This window comes from Phoca vitulina, unplaced genomic scaffold (genome assembly GCF_004348235.1).
Source record: "Phoca vitulina isolate PV1807 unplaced genomic scaffold, GSC_HSeal_1.0 scaffold33, whole genome shotgun sequence".
In the NCBI taxonomy this organism is placed as follows: domain Eukaryota; kingdom Metazoa; phylum Chordata; class Mammalia; order Carnivora; family Phocidae; genus Phoca; species Phoca vitulina.
This window is the reverse complement of record NW_022589736.1, coordinates 2,287,274-2,295,199: the sequence shown is the minus strand read 5'-3', so window position 1 is coordinate 2,295,199 and position 7,926 is coordinate 2,287,274. Positions and strand designations below refer to the sequence as shown.

The 7,926-nt window shown below is 52.2% G+C and overlaps 1 long non-coding RNA gene across 1 annotated transcript; it reads right to left on the bottom strand.

Annotated features, from left to right (window-relative positions):
- Positions 1-5,418: 5,418 nt before the first annotated feature.
- LOC116645636 lies at positions 5,419-7,617 on the bottom strand. Its single transcript, XR_004301983.1, has 3 exons — positions 7,417-7,617; positions 6,919-7,011; positions 5,419-5,610 (listed from the first exon to the last, which is right to left on the bottom strand). It is a non-coding gene; the product is annotated as an uncharacterized LOC116645636 (long non-coding RNA).
- Between the last annotated feature and the right edge of the window lie 309 nt (positions 7,618-7,926).

Here is a 7,926-nt window from a genome sequence, read left to right as displayed (position 1 = left end):
CAGGTTGCAGGAGCGGGCCTTCGATTCCAGCCTCAGTCAGCTTCTCCAGAGAAACAACCAATAGGGTAGAGACAGATCTGAGGTTTGTTTTAGGGATTGGCTCATGGGACTGGAGTGCGTGACGTCCCACGATCTCCGTCTACAAGCTGGAGACCCAGGAAAGCCAGTGGTGTCCGATGGTCTGAGAAACAGGTGCTCTGGCAAGAAAAGATGGACCTCCCCGCTCAAGCAGAGAGAGGGGGAGTCGTCCTTCCTCTGCCTTTGCATTCTCCTGGGGCCATCAGCGGATTGCATTGGTGATGCCGCCACATTGCTGATGGCAGACAGTCTCACCTCGGTCTACCAAATCACATGCCAGCCTCTTCCAGGAATACCCAGAAACAATGGCTTGAATGCAGTGGCCCGCTGGCTGCGACATAGGCCCTGTCTGTTCGGCTTCCTGCACCGGCCCAGGCTATCCCTCAGGTCTAGGGCAGCTGCTGGGGGCTCCTCAGTCACAGGCACACGCACCCCGTGCCTGGAGGTGAGGCTGCTGGTGAGGGGACCGGCAGGGGTGTGGGTGGTCCCGGTGGTGGCCCTCTGGCCCTGTGGTGATCAGCAGAGACCTCGCTTCTCCCCTTTGGCACAGGCCATCTCTGAATTCCCTGAGGGAATGCCAGGTCCTCTGAAAGGGTGATTGTGTACATGTGAACCCTAGTCAGAGTTTCCTGAAACCTTCGCTGCCGAAGCCGGTCCGTAGGCCTGCCAACTCCGAGCTCCCCCTTCAACGGGTGACGGTGCTCTGCTTTGGTCCCTTCAAAGCCATGGAGAAACGTGAGCCGGAGCAGAGGGCTGCCAGCCTTTCCACCAGTGTCTCGGGGCGGATACACTGTTGGAAAAGCACTTCAGGCCTCATCTGCTAGAAGACTAAATGAGCAACTCCCAGCTCCTTCTTCGCTCTGGTGTCGTGAGCCACATGGGTTATTCCCGAGACGTCAGCATGACGCAGTGCACAGCTGCGTGTGTTTGCCTTTGTATATACAGAAAGCAAAGGAAACCTTAAAATTGTCTGAAATAAGGAGTGCTAATTTGGGGGAGTTTCTCTCTGCTTATTCCTCCTGTTGTCATGGTAACTCGGTAAAATTCGACTGCGCCTTGCATGTGTTAGCTTTGTCCTTTGTGGCACCTCGGAAATGCCCGGAGGTCAGGCCCAAGCACTAATGCTGGTTTCCCAAATGCCAGACTTGTGCTGCGCCTGCTGTCCCCGTGTCCATCTCTGGTCACTCTGGGTCGTTCACCTTGTCCCCCCCACCCCCCATCTTCCTCTCCCCTTTCTTTCCTGCCCTGTGCACTGTGGCATCTGCCAGAGCTAGGCCACCCCAATGGGGCATAAAAGATTTAGGAGGCTGAGGGAGACCTCGCTCACACACTATCCAGCCGCGAAGTGCACACCGAGCACCTGTTTTTGCCCAGCACCCTGGCTGAGGACTGACATGTGAGCACAACTGACTAACTTCCAGTCTTCTACCTCGGCATCTGTACAATGGGCTCTCTGAGTAAAGCAGGAAGAGTGAGGAGATGAATCCTGAGAATCTGCACAATTTGAGGCTCAGCAGGGATGGGACGGCTGGGTGGCTCAGTCGTTAAGCACCTGCGTTCAGCTTAGGTCATGACCCCAGGGTCCTGGGATCCAGTCCCACATCAGGCTCCCTGCTCAGCGGGGACTCTGCTTTTCTCCCTCTCCCTCTGCCCCTGCTCATGCTCTCTCTCTCTCTCTCTCATAAATACATAAAATCTTAAAAAAAAAAAAAATTGAGGCTCAGCAGATGTTCCTCTCTCCTCTGTCCTTCACATCATTTTGTCCTTACCCTATGGATTCGAGCAAGCCTGCCGCTCAGTGGTCAAGCCCCCACCCTGTGCTGCATGTCCAGCTGAGGGTTTTGCTCATTCCTGGCTCTGCACAGAGATCCAGTCGTGCTGCACCTAGGCAGCAGTGTCCTCTTGAGCAGGGCAGATGGGCTCTCTGGGGTCAGGGTTTCCCAGGTGGGGCTACAGGCCCCCTTGGGATACTTAGCCCAGTTTGTGTTGGATGCATGCAGCAGAACTCTACTCTGACTGTTCAGACACAAAGAGAGGGAACGTATGAGAATGCTCCTGGGCCCCTTCACTGGCTCCAAGGGTAGGGTGCACTGGAGCTTGGGGCCCCAGGGCTCTAAGGCCCAGGAGTGAGCATCCCTTCCTTGTCACACCTCTACCTGTCCCTGTGAACTTGCACCTTCCCCTCACTGCACCTCAGCTCTCTCTCTGACCAGGTCCCAGCCACTGTGTGTACAAGCTGTAGCCCAACCCCTGCAGAGAAAGCCAGCGTTCTTTCTGTCAGACTCGCATCCAAAGTTCTGAGGAAAGGTACACATTCACTCCAGTTGGATCCGGAGTCCAGCTCTTATTCAATAAACCGTGGCCAAAGGTTGATCACATCATATGAACATGACAACTCCCATTACAGCCGTGGGCTTGGAGAGGGGCTGCTTCTAGAAAATGTGTGTTAGCAGACCATCCCGTGTGGATCCTGACTTACACCAAACAAACTCACTAAAGTCCAATGTGTAGCCCACCATGCTGATAACGTGTGTGTGTGCGCACGTACTCTTCTAGTGACAGGTGAGTCTTAGGTCCCCTCTCTGGTGACGCCCAAAGGTCAGTTGGAAGATGACAGAGGCTGCCTACTCTGGTACTCTGTCTACGTTCTCCCCTCATATCTCAGGACCAGGGCTCTGTCCAACTCAGCCCTTCTGTCCTGGGGACCGTGGTGGAGACGGAATCTTCCCCTGGACTTCCCTTTTCCTTGCTCCTTCTAACTTGGCGCTTTGGTGAAACAGCCCCACACCGACAGGGAATTGATGGATTTCATATTTATCCCTGGATTCTGGTGCAGGTCTCTGGGAGTGGACCCATATAACCTTGCCAACGGGTAGAGGATTCTATAACTCTTCATTCATGTATTTTGATTATCTCTTGCATTATTTCTTCAGGTAACAAATGTAATCAGTATGGATTTCACTAACTGAACTCGCAGAGGATAACTTTACTGTCAAGTCTTGGAGTTTGAGGGGCACCTCGTCACATCTATATTTCAGAGCATCTCAAGGAAACAGTACCCGACAGGTGTCTTTTTTTTGTTTTTTTTCAAGATTTTGTTTATTCATTTGAGAGAGAGAGCACAAGTGAGGGGAGGGGCAAAGGGAGAGGGACAAGCAGACTCCCCACTGAGCGCGGAGCCCAACATACTGGGCTTGATCCCAGAACCCCGAGATCATGACTGGAGCGGAAACCAAGAGTCGGACACTGAACCAACTGAGCCCGGCAGGAGCCCCCTGACAGGTGTCTTGTGAAGGCTGAGAAGTGTCCATCGGAAATACACAGAATTATGTAATGAGCACTGGGTATTATATAAGACTGATGAATCACTGACCTCCACCTCTGAAACCAATAATACATTATATGTTAATTAATTGAATTTAAATAAAATAAAACAAGCAAAAAATACACAAAACTAACTCTGAACTCCTCCACCACCACATGTAATTTCGGCAATTTTTACACAATGGGAGAAGAATGATGGGAATTAGATGTTCACATCTTTGGAAAGTATGACCTGAGGCCAAAAAAAGGACATTCTGAATCCCACACAAACCTCTCCCCACTGGCTCCTCACGCCCATTCCCCGGCCAAGATCTTGGCCTTGGGGGAGAGGGCTACAAAGTGCTCTGGGCCGGGGCCTACTGGAAGGCCTGTCTGTCATCACAGGAAGATGGGGGCCGGTGCCAGGAACTTCAGAGTGAAATGTTTAGAGAAGAAAATCATCCAAACCTCGGCTGAGTCAGGAGGAATTACATTGTGCTTTACAAACTAATGTTCTATTTTTACTCTAAGAAATGTACTTTACTAAATTTGAAGGTGACAAAAAAAACCCTTCCCCACTGAATAAAATATCAGTAAACACGAGTGTGGCTCTGTGCTCTCAACTGCTGGAGGCTACTGGCGAGAGTGTGATCTAGACTGAAAATTGGCTTCCCCCTAAGTTTACTTACTGAACACAAAATGTTAATCTAGTTTTCAAAATTGTAAATTAAAAATACGTGTCCTGGGGCGCCTGGGTGGCCCAGTCGTTTGAGCGTCCGACTCTTGATTCCGGCTCGGGTCACGATCCCAGGGTCATGGGATCGAGCCCCGTGTTGGGCTCCCTGCTCAGTGGGGAGTCTGCTTCTCCCTCTCCCTCTGCCGCTCCCCCTGCTTGTGCTCTCTCTCTCTCTGTCAAATAAATAAATAAAACCTTAAAAAAAACCCTAATTTTATCTAAAGAAAAAGTCAGAGAATCCAATAGAAAAACCAGCAAGTGCTACGACTAGGCAGTTCACGGATTTAGGGTCCCAGTTGGTCAATAAATACGATAAGAAACACTCAACCACACTAATAGTTAAGTTCAAATAAGACAAGATGCCATTTTATTTATTTATTTGAGAGAGAGAGAGTGAGCACATGAGTGGGGCAGGGGTGCACAGGGAGAGGAGAGAGAAAACCTCAAGCAGACTCCCCGGTGAGTGTGGAGCCCAATATGGAACTTGATCCCAGGAACCTGAGATCATGATATGAGCCAAGATAGAGAGTTGGATGCTTAACTGACTGAGCCACCCAGGCCCCAAGATTCATTTTAAATTCATAGGACTAGCATGGGTAGGGGAAATCATCTGTAATGTCTACTATAATTTTGGTATATTTCCTTCAGGTTTTTAAGAACATGCATTAAGAAAGTAGATTTGTGGGGTGCCTGGCTGGCTCAGTCAGAGGAGTATGTGACTCTTGATCTCATGGGCATGAGTTTGAGCCCCATGTTGGGTGTAGAGATTACTTAAAAATAAAATCTTTTTTTTTTTTTAAGTAGATTTGTGATCAGATTGAACCTTGCCTGTCACCCGCCCCCTCCTGCTGTCCATGGCCAGATCTCATCTAGGTGATGAAGGAGCCCTACCCCAGAAGAAACAAGCTTACCTTCCAAGTGAGATTTCTTTCTTTCTTTTTTTTAAAGATTTTTTTATTTATTCATTCGAGACACAGAAATACAGAGAGAGAGAGAGAGAATATGAGCAGGGGGAGAAGCAGAGCCGGGGGTGGGGGGAAAGCAGGCCCCCTGCTGAGCAGGAAGCCCAATGTGGGGCTCCATCCCAGGACCCTGGGATCATGACCTGAGCTGAAGGCAGACGCTTAACCATCTGAGCCACCCAGGCGCCCCATCTTTTTTTTTTTTTTAAGATTTTATTTATTTGACAGAGAGAGACACAGCAAGAGAGGGAACACAAGCAGAGGGAGTGGGAGAGGGAGAAGCAGGCTTCCCGCAGAGCAGGGAGCCCAATGTGGGGCTGGATCCCAGGACCCTGGGATCATGACCTGAGCCGAAGGCAGACGACGCTTAACAACTGAGCCACCCAGGCACCCCCCAAGTGAGGTTTCTTAACCCCTTTCCCTCAGCTCCCCTGACAGGTGCGACAGGGCTGTGCCAGGACTCTGCTGAATCATCTTGCTGGATTGATTGATTGATTGATTGATTGCTGGTCTTCATCTTCCCATCTCTCCCTACAAGCCAAAGGTCAACAAGGAAGAGAGGTCAAGGAAATCCACCCGCTTGGAGAGTTGCAAAGATAAGTGGTTATCCAAGTACTTTTCAAAAGGAGAGTCACTGAGGTGTTCACAGACATTCACCCAGACCCCAAATCCAACAGTTGTGAGCTGAACCCCACCCTCCCTTCCTCTTCTATGTAATGGTTACCAGGTTGAATTAAAATGTGTATAGTGGGGTGGCTGGGTGGCGCAGTTGGCTAAGCATCTGACTCTTGGTTTCGGCTCCTTTGGTGATCTCAGGGTCATGGGATCGAGCGCACGTGTTGGGCTCCGCAGTCAGTGTGGAGTCTGCTTAAAGATTCTCTCCCTCTCCCTCTGCCCCCCCTCCTTTCTCTCTCTAAAATAAATAAATAAATCTTCAAAACGTGTGCATAGGGTAGGTGTGGGGGAGCACATCCAAGTACTGCTTCTACCCAGCTAATTCATTTCATCTGGAATGCTACACACCAAACATGTCCACAGGCCACAGAGGGGATGCTAGAAGACATTGGAATGACTGACCAGGAACTTGTCAAGTTTTTTTTTTTTTTTTTTAAGTTACATCTGCACACAACATGGGGCTCAAACTCATGGCCCCAAGATCAAGTGTCAGATGCTCTACTGACTGAGCCAGCCAGGCACCCATAGACTTTTCACTCTGAACGTTTCATGAACAGAGTGTCTTGCACTGCTCCAAGCAGGAAGGTGTATGCCTTCCGTGCTGGGGTTCTGTTTGGGCATATCAGCCGACCAGAGAATGCAGAGTTTCCCGGTATTCGCATAGCAGCCTCGGGACTCCTGTCGTCTTTACTTCGCCCACATTAACACTCCTATTTAGCAAGGTTGACACGTCACTATAACCACCTCTGAAAATTATGTCTGGCCAAATGCATCGGCTAGATTTCAGATTCTTGCCAAAACTGGAGATGGTTTTTTTTTTCTTTGAACATAGTATCTTCCTCATGAAAGCATACAGCTCCCACAAGGAATCGATAAATTTGGGGAGGAGGATCCCTTGCCTCTGTGTTCCCATTGCCAACCTTACAAAATCTGGTCCTGTATGCCCTGGGATTTTGTCATAGGGAATGACTCAGTTAATTACCACTCTTTCTCACTGTACACTTGGAAACAGAGGTTCAGTTTCCTTTGGTTCTTGCCAAAGCTGCTTATGAAACATATCTGGTGCTGGTGCCCACGGCCTATAAAAATACCGGTTCATACTTTCCCCTGACACATTTCATTACGGGCTAAATTTAGCACCTCGCCTGGAGCGCAGCAGCTCACCTGCTCCTAACTAGCATGTCTCCACTTTCATGCCTGCTCAGGGTGCCCGCGTATCTGTCTGGCGCCCTGTGTCCCCACTGATCATGGTGACATCTAGAGAAACAGATATCAGTTGTCAAAGACAGACACAGTGTTTGGGACTGGCGATTCACACTGGATCTTCTATGGAAAAAAGCCTTTGTCATAGGTTTAAAGAAGGGTGTCAGTGCTTCATCACGCGTTGCTTCGGTTACAGGTGAGAGGGACCGCATTCTCAGGGCCGTCCCACACTCGGGTCTGCCGCTGCCTCTGCCCACCTCTGTCCCAGCGCGGGGAAATCCCTGGACCTCCCTGCGCGGCTGGCGTCCCCCAGCCCCCACCCCCGGCTGTGCCTAGCGCCACGTGCACTTCTCCCCGTCCCAGGAGGATCGTGTTCCTTGCTTATCAGTTTGCGAGAGCGCTCCACGCGGGCAGGACCCAGCCCCCCTGCGACAGGTGCCTATTTCGGTGGTATCTCACTCGTGCCTCCGCGCTGCTTGTCCACTACCGTGCGGTGCTCGGGGCGGCCGTTCTCCGCGCCTCAGCGGTGATGAGACAGCGCCGCCCGCGGTCCTGGGTCCCGGTCCGGACCAGCCCCGCGGACCAGTGGGAGAAACCCCACAGCCCACGATGCCCTCAGCCGCGGCCGCCCGCCTTTAAGGCAGGCCGGCGAGGGGCGGGGCCGGGCGGCGCCGCGACGCGCTGACGTCAGGCCCGACGGAAGGCGGGGCCCGAGCGGCGGCGGTGGCGGCGGCGGCGGCGGCGGCTGTGGCGGCGTTGTTCGCTCGGGTACCGCGGGCACATCAGCCTCGTCCTCTGCGGCCTCCTCGGCGTCCTCCTCAGAGGCCTCCGCGGCGCCTGCCCCCTCGGCCGCCCGCCGCCGCCGCCGCCGCCTCGGCGCCCTCCCGCGCCTGCCGCGCCGCCGCCATGGGCCCGCGCCCGCCGCGCCGCCGGGCCGAGGGCAGCTGAAGCTCCGCTCGAAGATGGGCG